The 17,440-nt window shown below is 42.9% G+C and overlaps 1 pseudogene; it reads right to left on the bottom strand.

The window, feature by feature from the left end:
* Positions 1-3,007: 3,007 nt before the first annotated feature.
* Positions 3,008-17,354, bottom strand: LOC131755788 (centrosomal protein of 78 kDa-like; annotated as a pseudogene).
* Between the last annotated feature and the right edge of the window lie 86 nt (positions 17,355-17,440).

Below are 17,440 nucleotides of genomic sequence, written 5' to 3'. Positions count from 1 at the left end.
GAGCCTCAGTTTCCTCATCTGAATATTGGGAATCATAATAATATCTCCATTTCATACTAGTTATGACAATTCAGTGCTACAACATAAATGAAGCTTCCAACCCATGGCAGTCACACAGCAATGTGAATGACCCTTTCTCTCCAAGGATGCAGAGAAAAACAATAAGTTGGTCCGAATAGTGGCTGTAAAATATAAAAATAACAAGCAGCGTCTTTCAAAGCACTTAAAACACTGTATTGTCCCAAGCTGTGTGACCTTGAACAGGTGACTCAATCTCTCTGTTGTGCCTCTCTGATGTGAGGACTAAATGGCCACAAATTCTCTGCAGCCCTCCCAGCAAGAGGTGGGGCCTAGTGCTCCACACCTTTTGAATCTGGGCTGGCCTTGCGGACTCGCCTTGACCAAGAGACTGCAACAGGAGTGATGCTGTGCAACTTCCAAGCTGAGGCCTCAAGGGGCATGCAGCTCCTCTACCTACCCTCTGAAAATATCACTGCCATGTAAGCAAGCCCGAGCTAGCCTGCTGGAAATAACAGGCCCAACCCACAGCCAGCACCAGCTGCCAGACAGATGAGGGGGGCCATTTAGACTCTAGGTGGATCACCAGATGACTTTGGTTGAATAAGTGATATCAGATGAGACCAGCAGCAGAAACCACCCCACTAAGCCCAGCCCCACCTGCTGACTGAAAACAATCCTGAGCACAAGAAATGGCTGTGGTTTTCAGTCACTGTCTTGAAGTGTTCTGTGATGCAAAAGTAGATAACTGATAGAATTTAGAACAGTGTCTGGAACACATTCAGTGCTATGTACATATCTATTGAAGTCCATAAATCTGTCTCTTTATTCTCCGCACCTTGCACAGGGCTCATACAGACTCTCAAAAATGAATGGGTCACGTTTCTCCTCAGATACGTTTGTATTGGACTTCAGATTCTCATTTGGAAAGTAAGCAAGCCAAAATTATCTTCCACTGACAAGCAAAGGAGACAAACAGAAGAAGAGCTGGCATGCTATTCTGGATTACAGGGAAAATATGTAATAACTCTGTCCATTTTCTCAAACACATCCTGTCATTATTCCACTTCTACAGGGTGGGATTCATTAAAAATAAACAAGACAGAAAAGCAGTGTGAGGAAGCCCCCATTCAAAGCTATGCTCGCCCCTCAGGGCACACATATAATTCCTGTTAAAGTTAATAGGAGTCAAGTGCACGTGGACAGATAGAAGAGACACAAGCAGGGAAACCAACTATCTGGTAATAGGCTTTGAGCCTGAATTCTGGGCCCCCCTTGGCACAGCTAGTAGGTATCCTGGTTGACATTTACATTAAAAATGTAGTGTCTACCCTCTTTGATATTCTGCTGCCTCAGGCACCCCAGGTGACAGTCCAATGATAGAGCTGGAGCAGCTAAAAGGACACGTGATTTAAGGGGAAAACATATTACAAGGGGGAAGAATTAGGAACCTGCATTTACAAAGAATCTGTATTTACAGTCATCCCCCCCACATTTACCCATCCTACTGTGAACGTAGGTGGTACCATGACAGCAACAACGTCATAACAACTAGAAATTGAAGATTAACTTTGCACGGTGCCCGAGAGCGTCCCTGGTGTGGGGCTGAGGGAAGAAAACGATGAAGGGGAATCAGCTGCTCACAACCTGGCAAAACGGCTGTGGAGGGAATTCAAATGCCACACGACAAGCGCTGTGGAAGCACAGAGCTGAGCAAGTAACTCTGCCACACAGAAGGCTGAAGGTTTCAGAGGAAGGGAGGTGGGAGGGGCAGGACAGGGGGAGACGAAGGAAGGGCATCTGGCAGAGAGCTGTCTCTGCCAAGGCACGGGGCACCCCAGCAAGTTCTCTGCAGCACCTGGGGTGCTGGGTGCCTGGCTGGGGGCAGGACTGCAGACCGCAGAGGACCCTGCAGACACGCTCTCCTGGGAACTGGATCGATGGGATCAACGAGGAGCATGCAGGTCTGCACAACAAGGAGCTCTGTGTTTTCGAAAAAGCACTACGACCGACATAGGGGCTGGAGGTGGGGACACTGGGGGAGAGGCCTGCTAGAAAGCTCCCACAAAGAACTTCTAGGTCCACAGAATCAGGGCTCGTGACCAAGACAGGGACGCTGGGGAGTTTCAAGCATGGGCAGTAAATGCAAATGTCAATAGGGACCCAAGGGTCATAGAAATGAGTATAACAGGCCCAACATGACAGACTCAGCACAAACTCCCTATGTTACCTGGTAACTGTGAGGGCCTGTTCTTTACTCCCACAGAGAAACAGAGTCTCCCTTTTACTTAAAACATATGGCCCTCCCAGTGTGTTTCTCCCACTTTCAGAGACACGGGGATTATGAAATAAGACACCTGCAGTTAAGTCATCTTCCCATGTTCCACTAAGGGGTCCAATTGTGTGTATTAAACCCTGTGAGCCACACGGAGCACCGCAGTGGGCTGTGCTGGGCCACCGCTCCCAGGCGTTATCACCAAATCCCAGAGTGTGGGCAGGGCCTGTGGCCTGAATGAGTTGGGGGCAGGGAGAAGGTGCCAGGCTGACAGCGCCAGCACGGGGCCGGGTGGGCGTGGAAGCAGCGGGTAATCCTGGGACTGTAAAGCTTCCAGGACAGAGTCTGAGCAGCGCTGCCCAGGGAGTCTATGATGGAAGCTGATGAGGATGGTTGTGACCGAAAAAGCAGTACCACAGTCAGTCACAGAAATTTAGGAAATCCTGAATTAACAGGGCTACAAGGGTTTCTTGACTCAACTTCCTAGAGCGTCTCAAGAGCTCTGGTGAATCGTGAACTCCCAAGAGGATAATTCATATAGGAACACAGTTTTCCCCAATTGCATGTGGCTGAAAAACCCACTGCATCTCTGGGATGAGTATTCTAGAATGCCCACTGAGAAACCCCGGGACTTCCCAAGGTATCAGAGGGGTGTGTGTGAGGGGAAAGGCTCCACCTCAGCAGGAAACAGCAGCTCACAAAGGTGGTGAGGGTTTAGAGGGCGCAAGAAAACCGCAGGCGGTTGGCAGCGGATGACAAGATGCTACTTTCAGTGGTGTCTGCTGCAAAAGACAAACCAGAAACAAGAAAGGGCGCGGAGAGTGCATCCTGAGGTGAGAGAAGCCCACAAAAGAGTCACTAGGACTCTCCTGACTGCCTAAATTTTTACATAAAAATTTAACTCTAAATTTGCACACGATTAGGAAAACTAGACTAAAAATACAAACATCTATTCCCTTCCATAGAGGTGGTTGCCATTAACAGTCTTTTGTGCACTTTCAGGTTCAGATACACAAATGTGTACACATGCATATATGTGTGTTTCAATATGTACATATATACATATATAGTATTTACAAATACAAACACTGTGGGTTTCTAAGTGGAATAATAGACATGTCCTTTTCTACACCTGCTCTTTTCCCTTTGGACCTGATGACGTATCAGGCCATCTTCCCAGTCTGCTCACAGGCCTTCCCCGAGCTCTACACACACGTTCCTCCCCACCACGGATGGATCCTCATTTCCTTCATCAGACCCCTCCCGAAGGACACCCAGGTTGTCGCTAGAGTTTCCCCATTACGTAAGTCTCCCTCATCGGACTTGCGGGTGCCTGATTTGATGCACGCTTCTGTGCAAGGCAGAGTACTGGCAGAGGGCAGGTGCCTAGAAGTAAAAGTCTTGGTGAAAGAGCAAGAGAGTTTTGAACTTTGATGGATGCTGCAAGCCTCGCTCCAAATTTGAACACATTTGTTATACTTAACATACACAAAGTGTGTTTAGTCCCTCGTCTACACCAGATGTTATCAGTCTTTAGAATTTCTGCCCATCAGAGGGAAGAAAATCCCATGGTTTTAACCTGCATTTCCTAAAGAAGTTGGCCCCTCTTCATTTGTGTAGTAGCCAGCTGTGTTTCTTCTGAGTGGTTTGCTCATACAGTTAGAAACCACCCCCTGCCTTTATAAAATTTGGTTATCCTTTTTCATTTATTGGTGGGTTCTTCTCTGTATCAACAGTCACCATTATATGTTAATACACTACCAAACTTTTGTGTCTGTCATTTTGTTTTGTTTATGTCTCGAACTAACTGTAGAAAACTTTTAAATTTTCATGTAATTAAATATCGTTCAGTTTATGGCCTCTGAGTTTTATGGCTTCCTTAGGAAGGCTTCTGTACTCCCTACACTTACACAGAAATTCTCTCCTGTATTTTGTATTTGCTTCTTGCATTTAGCTGCATTTGCATCTTTTCGACTGACTAGAATTTGTGTATGCTGTGATGTCAATATCTAATTTCTGTTTAAATGAATTAGCAATGCTTCAATCAGTCAATTAGACAAAAAGTCAAGTTAGACTTTAAAATTGTCTAAGTTAAAATACAATTCTCAAGTAAACAGGGACCAGTTTCTGGACTTTTCCACCGATCTGTCTTTCCCTCTGCCAGTGGCTTTATATGTTGATGGGTAATAGGATAATATTATATTTTATTAATGTTAACATGTATGTTTAAAATATTTCATCTATCCTTTTGCACTGACTTTTTCAGGTGAACACTGAACTGACTTCTAGATATTTACTAATTTTTGTGACTATTATGAATGGGATCTTTCCTCGTTTTTTATTGTTATTTCTGGCTTATGGGAAAGTAGCTGACTTTACATATTTAGACACAACTGATCACAATTCTGAACATGATCATTTCTAGTTTTTCCACTGATTCGTATATTTGGGAAAAAAATCCCATCATTATCATCTGTGATTTTTGTTGTTTCTTTAGTAAATAAAGCCTCTGGAACCAGCCCCCGCCAACTCTCCGCATGTTCTTATCCTGCCTGATCCACTTCCCCACTGTACCTGACCCTAATCTGTCTGCGCTGCTGTACAACACTGTCTGTTCACAGGGCTCTGATGACAAGAAAAGTTATTCATATCTGTAAAGCGCCAAGGGCTCTGCCTGCTTTATTTTATTTTGGGGTTGTCACTAGACACATCACATGCTTCCCTCTCTTTCACAAGGCCTGCACCCCACGTGAAAGGGAGAAAAGGTGACCTAATATCTTGATATGGATTTTGTCACTTCAAGAGCTTTATCATAGTAGAATTAATATCTAATACATATTAAACACTATGTGTCAGGAACCTCCTAGGTGCGTTCCATAAGAACCACAAATAATACTGACAGCTAACCATTCAGGAAATAATTAAACGTTGAGGCATAACAATTAAGGCTGTTTTAATTTTAGCCCACCGGACATATAAGGGGTATATGTTCTAGTAGCATTAAAAAAAAAGAAAGAGTTGCCAATTCTAAGAGTAGCTTTTCCTTTTCGACCACTTCCCAAAATTATAGTTCTCTTTTTCTGTCTAGCAGCTTTGGATGGTTCCTTCACCGATGGAGAACTTATCCACTGGTACTGAGAGAGAAATGATAAATATGCCATTTAAGTTACAGGTAATTGAGGAGGGTTTGATCTTCACTGCAAATTAAGACATTTTAAGTTAATAAAAGGTCTTCAATCTGCATTTCTGGGAAGCTAAATTAAAGCATCACACACCATTTTCAAAAACAGAAAAGCCATTTCATTTGAATAAAAACTTAGTTTTAAGATGGCAGGAAGTACCTTGATAATTTTCTTTTAAGAAGGAAAGAAAAACAAGCCATTAAAGAGAAATTCTTCCGAGAGAATTAAAACATGTTATATAGCTCTGACTTGGCACTCCTTCCATTCTGCAGACCTTTTTACATAACTGCTTTCATCACAGAATGATTTAAAGTCAAATAAATTGAAATTAGAGTAATTATTTCCCAATGAGTGGCTATTTCCATTTAAAACAAAAAGCCAACTATTATTGCTTTTCTCATAAAATTAAATATGGAATCTACATTATGCAATTGTACACTTATTTCCTCCTTTGTGTATTCTAGTTTCTTCCTCAGAAACCTAAGATGACATACTGCAGACTGCCCACAGTGGGTAAGATTTTGGCAGGAGCAAAGGTCAACTTTAAACATTTTGCATCTAAAATGGCTTTGGATACCTTTGGATAGAAAGTAGAGTCTGAGCACTGTCCAGACACTTAGATACCTAAAGGGCATCTAAGAGAGCAAACCAAAGTCCTGATATTCCCGCAAAAGCTGCTCCTCCCATCGGCCCCCTTCTTCTAAGTGATACCACCCAGTTGCACACATAATCATCAACAACTTGTCTCCGTGTTACTATTTCCTTCATACCCCACATCCAGTCTGTTGGCAAGCCTTGTTAGCTACACCCTCAAAACACAACCTGAATTCAAGCGCTTTTCACTTGCTCCAAACTTCCAACCGAAGCTAAGCCAGAAACATCTCTTATCTGGACCACTGTGATAGTCTCCCAACTGGTCTCCCTGTTTCTCTTCTTTATCCCCCCAAGTCCATTCTCTCTACCAGCTCACCTTATTCAGATACTATTTGGATCATGCCTTTTTCCAGTTCAATACCCACTACTCATTTAGAATAATCCAAATCTGTACTCTGGCCTTCGAGACGTTATAAGATCAGACCCCTGGCTAGCACCCTGACCTCATGTCATACCACACTCTTCTTCACTCAGTCCTCTGGCCATGTCGGCCTCCTTGCTTCTCCTGAAATAATCCACCCACCCACATGCCTGCACACTCACGGCCTCCTTGTCCTGGAATGTGCTTACCCCGGATCTTCCGTGGCTTGCTCCTCTCTTCATTCAGGTCTCCGTGCAAGTGCCACTTCTCCAGTGACGCTGTCCCCTAACAGACCTATCCAATGGAGTCCTACCCACCCCCCCTCACTCTCCTTACATTAAGATATTTAGGCACTTCCTACTATCTCAAATTATGTTACTTATCTGTTTATTCATTGCCATCTGAACTCCTTCACTAGGATGTAAGCTCCATGAGGGCAAGACTTTTGTCTGTCTGGTTCACTGCTTTAGCCCTAGTGCCTAAACCTGTATCTGGCACACAGAAGATATTAAAAAAAATTACCTGTGAATCTGACAAATGAACAAAGTACTCCTTGCAAGAATTCAGAGGTTGCACAGGAAAGAAATAATGCTCTCGGTGGAAGCAGGCTTAGTATCTAGGGTCACCTCTATTCAGAGTAGAGATAAGAAGAATTTACAAGTATAATTCACTTTAATCAGTACATCATCTGCTAAAAACATAAGGGAAGTGCAAAACTAGAAAAGTACAGTTGAAGCTTCAACAACATGGGTTTGTACCTCGCGGGTCCATTGACACACGGATGTTTTTTCAATAAATATGTACTATCGTCCTACACGATCCAAGGTTGGTTGAATCCACAGATGTGGAACCACTGACTATAAACTTCTACCCAGATTTTCAACTGCGTAGGGGTCGGCACCCCAAACCCCATGTTGTTCAAGGGCCAACTGTATATGATGAGGAACGTTGAACACAGTAAGTTTTAAAAACTGTCAATACGTGAACAAATCTTTTTGTTTTGCTATGTATTAATCAATTTAAAAACAGTGACCACATACCAACAGGTGGATTTTTTCTTATTACCAGAACAAGCAGAGTTCTGTTGGTTTCAAGGGCCTTTAGTAAAGCCTTTGCTCCTTCACTGGTGAGGCCACAGTGTTGCAGGTCAAGTGCTTTTGATGGAAGACAAAAGGTCACTGGCTAACTCTACAGATTTAACATATAGACAACTCTCAGTTTCTCACGTGTGGAAGAGTCCTGCACAACACAAGTCATGGCAGGCTTGTAATTTGGGGTATGGAAAAACAACAGAAACCTATACGCACACACATAATGCATAATCCAATTTAAAAACCTCTTCTTGGATGTGCAATGATAACCCTGGCTTTAGTACCAATAAATCACCCAACATAGTTTACAATTACAGAACTGTATACAGAAGAACTGTATATAACCTATGAGCAAAAAGCATCACAAAATGAATCTCAGCTCATAATTAGCAAGGGCGGCAGTGGCATGTAAACCTCACGAGTAAAAACTGGTGGAGGTCAGAGATGCACGGCATTCTTTGGATCATGATCTTCAGCTCTAAATCACACTTGAAACTACTTAAAAGGGGAAAACAAAATAGAAGAAATGTAATAAGTGTTACTTTCAGAGTAAAAAAGACAAGTCTAAGAGGATACAAATAATAACAAATTCAAACAATGTGTGAACAGACAATACATACTAAAAACCTATCATGAAAGCATGATGGTCAAGAACTCTCTCCATAGGGCTTCCGTGGTGGCGCAGTGGTTGAGAGTCTGCCTGCCGATGCAGGGGACACGGGTTCGTGCCCCGGTCCGGGAGAGGCCACAACAGTGAGAGGCCCGCGTACCGCAAAAAAAAAAAAAAAAAAAAAAGAACTCTCTCCATAAAAAGTCAGACAAAAACCAGAAAAACTGATCATGAGTTCTAGTCGTTCTGGGGCTGAACAAACTACTCATTTATACCAAAGGGATCATCACCAAAGCACAGGTAGTTAAAACTATTACATGAAAGAAAACTATGGTGAGTCTTTTTTTTAAGTGTTGTGCGGATCATCACATTAAAGTAACTGGAGTCTTTCAACACCCCCATGACACACAGAAATAGCAAGTCAGACATACGGATCTGACAGGATATGATACAAGCCTTACAAGCTCTCACTACAGAAGAATGGACACACGCTCTAATTAACCAAATAGCCAGATTAATACAAACAGCCAGTAAACCTCACCAGTAAATCAAATGAATACAAAATAAAACAAAATGTGGTTATTCTCCTATCAGATTAAGCCGAGATTCTGTACGAAGAGCCTTGAAATCATGTCTATACCCTTTTGATCCAACAGCTCTCTTTCTAAGAATTTAACCAAAAGAAATAGTCAGAGATATAGGTAAGGATATATATCAGAGTACTATTTGTAAGTGAAAAACTCGACAAAGCTTATATACAAGAATGGATAAGCTATGTGCACTGTGGCATACTCACATAATGGAATACTGAACAATCGCAAAAAACGATGCAGGAGATGCAAATTTACTGACTTGCCAAAATGCTCATACTAAATTAACTGAAAAAAGTTATAAAATTGGGAGTAATCCTACTGGCACAGAAAATGGAGAGGTACTCACTTTTGTAGTTTTACATTTTTTTACAAGTGCTACAAGCCAGTGTTTGTGAGAGGCAGGCTTCACGTCCACTGTTGGGGTGGACTACAAACTGGCATAGCATTTCTGGATGGTAACTCGGCGATGTGTATCAAAAGTCTTACAAGTATGTCACACTCAGGTCATTCTAGTTCCTTACTCTGCAGAAGTAATCCCGATGGACACAGAGACGTATATACAACGTATTCACAACGTTGCTGACAGGGAAAAGCAAACTGTCTAAATCTAATGGCAAAGAACTGATTAAACTATGGGACATCAATATGATGGAATACTACATGATACATCATTAAATGAAAAAAGCAGGAATATGAAATAGCAAGAATACTACAATTTTGTTTTTGTTATCCCCAAGTGGACAAAATATATTCATAGAAAAAAAAGACTGAACGTATACACACCAAAATGAACAGTGATTATGTCTGGGTATTAAGATTATAGGTAATTGTTCTCTTGTAACTCTGCATTTTCTATAAAGAATATATGCAACTCACAGACAAAGTTTACGAGCAAAATAAAACCTAACGGAAAAATGAGGCTTTAAAAAAATCCTATCACAACAGTATCATGCCAAATGCTAAGCATATATCATATTAAAAATTCAATAGTTTCAATTTTAGAATTGACCTCCAAGCCACAAATCCTCACTAAGAGATTCCGCAAAAGCACTTGCACCCAGGTCACCAATGAGCGTGTTGTAGTTCAGAGTGACGTGCCTCAAACTAGCCATACAGTCAAGATCAGATCTCCTGGAAGGAAAACTCTCAGCCCAGGTGTCTGCATGCCTTCTGGTGGTCTGATACGTCACAGATTTCACGGGATGAAATTAAGATGCATGAATAAGGAAACAGGGTGTGCCTACTGAGTATGGCTTATTACGTCAGAGATTTACACACACACACATATCAAGCATATATGGCGGGGGAATCAAGCTGAGAAATTAAACAGTCAGTTCTGTTTTATGAGTCCAGTGACCCAGATTCTAGTCCGTCAGTGATTAGATTCCAGCCACTGGATGACATGTTTCTGAACAGTTATGTAAAGCTGGACAACTCAATGACAGTCTAGGAATTATCTTCCCTAACTTCTAAGTCAGGGAATTGGTCCTAAATTCTATGACTGCTGAGGCTCTAAATGTCATCATTCTGTCCTCCAATGGTCTCCAAACACTGGACTGGGTAGGGTAACCCATAAGAAAACTTTTTAATATGCATCTTATTTATTAACAAATTATATACACCAAGTTCTATACATATAATGTATGTACATTATAAACCACACAGATAGTTTTAAAATGATACAAAGGCAAATAGGTTCTAATATTTTCTTTTCCTAAATCTAAGGCATTATTTTAATATTATTTTAAAATATTTATTTATTTATTTGGCTGTGCCGGATCTCCAGTTGCGGCATGCCAGATCTTTTAGTTGTGGCATGCGGGCTCTTAGTTACGGCATGCGTGTGGGATCTAGTTCCTCTGAGCAGGGATCGAACCTGGGCCTCCTGCATTGGGAGTGCAGAGTCTTAACTGTTGGACCACCAGGGAAGTCCAAGGCATTATTTTAAAAACTGTGTTACAAAACGGATCTCACGTGCTACCTAGGGTATGCACACAGACTTTAGAGGCCTGGACTATGCACAGCCAGTTTGATGTGCCTTGGGAAAAATAATGGTTTCACATTTCACCACAAGTCTTGTCTTAAAGACATTCAATTCTTTATATTCATAAAATAAATTTTGGTAATAGAGAACACTGACTTTAAATGAAAAAACCTTATCACATTCTTGAGAAAATAAAGGACTCAAAGTGCCTTTGACACTCTAAAACGAAAATTATGAGTGTCATTTTTCTATTAACAGTAACTTCTAAAAGCTCCAAGCAAAAATAACAGCAATCACTTACAAATTAGTGATTGCTAATAACAGCAATCAATGACTGTAATTAATGCTGTAATAAATCAAAAACTATTTATACAAATTAGTTCATTTAAACCTTATAATGAGGCACAGAGTTTAAGTGATTGGTTCATGGTCACTAGCTATGAAATGGGAGAAAGGGAACTGGAACCTAGGCCATTTGGCTTCGGCACCCGTGCTCTTGACTGTTTTCAATCCCAGGGGTCAACGGACTTGCCCTCTATAGGATCAAAGAATTTTTCAATTTTTAAAATCTAAATTTAAACATTTCCAGCTTTGTGGGCTATACAGTTTCTGTTGCAACTACGCAACCCCACTGGCGTAGGGTGAAGGTAGCCATAGCTACCATGTAAACAACGGGTGCCACTATGTTCCAAAAACAGTTTTTTTACCAGGTGACAGGCTGGATCTGGCCCACCAGCCATAGTTCAGCCATCCCTGATCTGCACCATCAAACTATTAAAAAGGCTTCATGTCAAATTATTAAATAACTTTAGGCCTAAATACAGTCATTATAACCACTGTAAAGTTGTTAAGGCATTATTTTTAAAACTATATTTACAAATTGCTGATGTAGTGATTTTTATTAGCTTATAAACTACAGCAGCTGGTAAACACTTGATTCATTTAAGTCTTGAAGACTAGAATGGCATAATTTTTCACAGTATCACAATCAACGTTTTCAGTAAATAAAAATACATAAAAATATTATGAGGTATTATATATTAAATCTCTTATTTCTAAAATTAAGTGGACTATCTTTACTAAATGGTAGAATCCCAAACTGAAAACTGGTCATATTCTTTCAACAAAATGAAAGCTGCACTCACATGTGTCAAAAGACAAAAATTAACTTCCATCTGTATCAATATATTAATGTGCTTCAATCACATATGTTTTCATGAAAGTTCAAACATAAAAAAATCACCTTTAAGTTCTTGGCCATGTGATCTGCTCCCTGCCATGTCACATTACACCCCATGAAGTTTACTGTCTTCAAAGAGATAGAGTTCTTTACATCTTTGCAAATAACTAAAAGGGAAAAACACACACACACACACAATAAGATGAAGAGCCTATACATTTGTCAATCTTGACTTATTTGCTTTTCTTGAGTCTATTGGAGGTTTATAGACACATTCATAAAATCATTAACTACAGTCTTCCCAAATAGGTAACTGATGAACAGATGCATTCTAAAATTGTCAGTAACAAAGTGTTATTCCAGTTAACAGCAGCAGTTTAATTGTATTTAGATATTAAACCTGAATACACTGAATACTGCAAACTTTATTCCCAACCACTCAGTAAAACACTACATACCTTTTGAGACATAGGAAAAAAAAAGAAAAACATAAAAATCTGAAGAGTCTTCCTATTTCCATTTCCAATGATACTTCCCAATCTTGATGATCAATCAGTGATTTAAATGTCAACTATAAACCCAGTATTTTATCAGCTGCTATGCAGTATACTAGAGCCACAGAAGAGAGAGGACCTCAAACCCTCTGCTCCCTCAAATTGAAAGGCAGGCTTCCTGACCCCTCCAGACCACTACGGGACACAGGGAACACACACTAATGTTTCAGGACTCCAACTAACAGTCACCTGCTTTGTGATTACTTCCATGACACACCCCCACTAACACCACTGAGTTTGCTGCTCTTACGGGACATGACATATATTTCCTATTTTAACACATACCACAGTGTGTTATAATTATGATTGCAGATACATGTTCTAACAATTTAAAGATCACGATGACATTTTTGCTCTTTACATCTTGCTATTTCCCTTCCCATAACATTTCCTGAAGAGAAACATTAAAATACAGACAAACAGGGCTTCCCTGGTGGCGCAGTGGTTGAGAATCCGCCTGCCGATGCAGGGGACACAGGTTTGTGTCCCGGTCTGGGAAGATCCCACATGCCGTGGAGCGGCTGGGCCTGTGAGCCATGGCCACTGAGCCTGCGCGTCCGGAGCCTGTGCTCCGCAGTGGGAGAGGCCACAACAGTGAGAGGCCCGCATACCGAAAAACAAAACAAAACAAACAAACAAACAAAAATACAGAGAAACACAAAATACAGAAAATATACAAAATATGTGGTTTGTGGCTTAACAGAAACTTAAGTAAATCAGTTGTGACAGTAGCCAGCATGACAAACTTCCATGGTACAGAGGAGAATGGACCAAGGTTTGAGCAGGCACAGGAGACACTCCAGGCATGAACAACACCAAGAAAAGGTACACAGGAAGTAACGTGCTTTGTAGGAAATCATGAGGCCAGTCTAATGAGAAGGGACTTAAACAAGACTGAAACTCACTTTCTAAACCTGCATCTCCAAGTGGGCAATTCGCAAGACACAGGTCCACCAAAGTGGCTGATTTATTCAATCCCTTTAATGGGGAGAACAAGTTTAAAATTTTATTGCTATAGTTTGCCCCAAAAGCAACTATCAAATGTTGGCAGGACACAATGAAGGCTTACCTTTGTTAACATAGTTAAGTCTCTCTCTCTCACAACTAGCCATGTAGCTCCACGTTCCTTAGCGCACCGACGCACTTACTCAGAATTTAAGAGCTTTACACAACTAGAAGGTCACATCTTTACTTCTTATCGCAGGAACATGACTTCTGTAAACTTTATTTCTGTCACAACCTAAACCAAAATTATTGTAAAATGAGTGATTTAAACCATATATTTTATCACCATTAAAAAGCATATAAATTAAAAAGAAGCATCTGCTCTGTGCTAAGGATTGGAAACGACTCCTGCCCTTAAACCTTCATTAAGGAGATGTATAAACTCAAAATTTCAATCACATGAGATAAAGTACCATAACCTTTATGCACAGAGGTTCCTATGGAGGCAAAAATTTATATCTAAGGGACGGCTTCATGATAACCCTGAAGTACAATGTAGAAAGATGAGACCATGCAGAGTTGGAGTACAAGGTACATTAACTGCACAGGGAGCATCTGTGCAAAGACACTCAAGGCTGACACCTGCTGGGCACAGTAAATACTGCAGGTGGCGATGACTTAAAGGCCAGGGGTCCAACTGTGAGAACAGACAGAAAGGAAAATAGAGATGCTGGCCTAAGCAAGCCTGGGAGACAGCATGGACTGTATCCCACAGGTGATGAGGCCTGGGGCTACCAATGGCTGAGTAAGGGTGCCTCCGCTGATTAGAAAAAGGCACCCCGCTGCTGAAGGACTGATTAGATAAAGGGAGTGATCACAAAAAGCTCCCCTTCCTCAGGGTCAAAGAGCCCCAGGAGGCTTAGAAGAGCACAGTTCAGACTACAGGCCTCTGTGCAGAGCACACGCTGGGCGGCTAGTATGCACTAACTCTGTGTGGGCAAGCCATTAGCAGCATTATTTTAAGCGTATCTTCTTACGTTAGAAGATCACTCAACCTGAGTAGGCAGATGAACTCAGAGGAACTGAGCCCAGGGGCCGTGAAACCACCCAGGAGCTTCTGCCATAGTCCAGGCAAAATGTAATATGGATGAAGAAGCAAATTTAGGAGGAGGCCAAAATCCACAAGCTAGACTCACTGGATGAAAAACATAAAGTTCAGTGAAGGACCTCTGAAGAGAATGGGCTCTGCAATCAACTTTTCTTACATTCAATATAAAATATTAGGCAAAATTAAGTACCGTGGCCTTTCAGGTCCCTTCCAGCTCTAATTTCTTTTAATTTCTAACTTATTTCTCTGGTTAAGTAAAGTCCCTTCAGAGGTACAGAACAGTTCCTACACCTGAATGGGATGCAAAGAATAATCTGACTTCTCTTCACCAGGGGATGAGTTGAACTGTCCTTGCAGAAGAGATAACAGATGGTATCTGTTATCTGGGTGTGAACAGATGTTACGTAGGATCTGGGTGTGAACCCCAGATCCTAGAAAAGGGCCAGGCACACGACAAGTATTCAGCTTTCTGAAAACAAATGAACCATCATTTTCTCTCCTCAATCTTCACACCCTTCCTCTGCTGGCTACTTTCTCTCAACTTATAAACATCCTCAAATATACTCACTTAAAAAACTCTCAGACCTATGATTCTTTGTATCATCTTGTGGGTAACCTACGAATCTCACATGCCTTCAAACACCTGTCCTCGCAAAAAGCCCAGATCTGAACCTTGGGCCCAGACCCATCTATGAGGGCCCTCTAAAGCACGGAAGATGGAGTAAGATCCTCTCCCCACCCCCAATCCCTTCCTACTGAGCTCTGTATCGCACAAAAAGATGCAGCTGTGAACTGTCACCCACGTTTGCTGCCCTTCCTTTTCCAGCTGGTCACCAGGCCCCACCCATTCTCTCTCGGATCTCCAAAATCCAGTCCATCCTTTTATAACTTAAGGGGACCCTTAGATTACAATTCACCCTGCACCCAATCAACTGCCTTCCACATGGAGGTCCGAGTGTGTTCTAAACCAGAAGTCCATCTCATTGTTCTTTAGGGTTTCCCACAGCCTTCAGGATAAACATCCAAACTTCCGACAGGACAGCCAAGGCCCCTTTCTGTTGGGCCCCACTAGGTTTCCAGTATCAACTCTCATTTCTTTCCCAAGCCCTGAGTTCCAGTCCAGTACATTAGTTTTGCCATATTTTCTTATATTTCTCAACCTTTGACACACTGCTCCCTCCTGCCACCCCAGGAGGTTCTACTCTCCTTAGAAAGGATGCCACCTCCTCCAAGAAGCCTAACCTGAACTTTCCCTTTTAGGATTCTGTGCTCTGCAAAGGGGAAAGGTGGGGAGGGGGATAAATTAGGAGTTTGGGATTAACATATACACACGGCTATATATAAAATAGGTAATCAGCAAGGGCTAACTGCATAGCACTGGGAACTCTACTCCATATCCTGTAATAACCTGCACGGGAAAAGAATCTGAAAAAGAATGGATATATGTATAACTGAAAAACTTTGCTGTACACCTAAAACTAACACAATATTGTAAATCAACTACACCCCAATGTAAAATAAAAATTAAATTAAAAAACAAAATGATTCTGTGCTCTGCAACACCAGAACTCACTTCTTCCAGGGCACTGACTACTATGCTTGTGTCTACCTGCTGCCCAGTAGAAGGGGAGATTACCTAGGGCAGAAGCATCGTCTCCAGCAGCCCTTGGTTCTGACAACTCAGTCAAGTGCCAGGATACTTTACACACATAACCTGCTTAATTAATTCTAAGAACACACAGAAAGAGTGGCTTTTAATGTCACTTTACAAGTGTGGGGATTGCAGTTCAAAAGTAACCTGCCCAGGCCACAGAGAGCATAAGCCCTGGAATTCAAACACTAAGCTGCCTTCACACTGGTGCTCTTTCTACTATATGATACGACTATTGAAAAAAAGATTTTTTTCCCTGAGCCCTGTTTTAATGGAAAGGGAATGAAGCTGGGATATATCCATTTCCTAATCGCTTTGGTCTGTACCAGACAAAGTCATTCAACAGACCAGGTAACATCTGTGGAACAATTAACGATGCTCCAAACTGTGCGAAGTGTTCTACATTGTAGAGCCTACAAGCATGAACACAGTGCATCCCTGTAACCGCCACAGAGACTGGGTCCTGTTCAGCCCATGCTACAGATGAGAACACTGAGACCTAGAAGCCTTAAGGCACTCGGCCGGCCGGGGTCACCGAGCTGGCAGGAGTCCTAGGCCGCACGCCCCGTCTAGTGCACGCACACCCGGGCACTGGGCACCGGTTCGAGTGCCCACCCTTCACCTTGCACCATCTAAAACCCCGCTCCGCAGCGCCCACACGAGAGCCCCTGGAAGCGGGAACTACAAACCTGTCTCGCCAAGCCGTGGCTGGAAGAAGCTCTGGATACAGATCAAGGGCAGACGGTGCCCAGGAGCGACGCCCAGTCCACCCCGCGGAGGCGGTCGGCTTTAAGTCCAGCAGGCCCTCCCGCAGGCAAGTGCACAGGGCGAGCAGAGACAGCGAGTCCTGCAGCTCGCACAGGTCCTCACAGCGCGAGAAGAGGTCCGCCGCGCACTTCCGGCGCACCTTCACCGAGTGGTCATGGCCCGAGCGCGGCCTCGGGGACGCTGGCTGCGGACACGATGCCCACACCCGCCTGGGGGCCCCGGCTCGCCTCCCGGCCCCACGGGTGCCCACTGCCCGGCGGCTGCGGCCCCGCAGCGTGCGCAGGACCCGCGTCGCAGCCAGGCGACACAGGGCCACGGGCCGCAGCTATGCCAGCCCCTCCATGCCACGGCGCAGCGCAGGCCCATGGCGCCAGCCTCATCGCCCGACGTGCGCGCGTGGGGCTGCGTTCAAACCGGCGGGCGGCCCCGTGGGGGCGGGGCTCGTGGACGTCTGCACGCTCGCCCT

This window comes from Kogia breviceps, chromosome 4 (genome assembly GCF_026419965.1).
Source record: "Kogia breviceps isolate mKogBre1 chromosome 4, mKogBre1 haplotype 1, whole genome shotgun sequence".
Taxonomy (NCBI): domain Eukaryota; kingdom Metazoa; phylum Chordata; class Mammalia; order Artiodactyla; family Physeteridae; genus Kogia; species Kogia breviceps.
The sequence above is the reverse complement of the archived record's forward strand: the minus strand, read 5'-3'. Positions and strand labels throughout refer to the sequence as shown.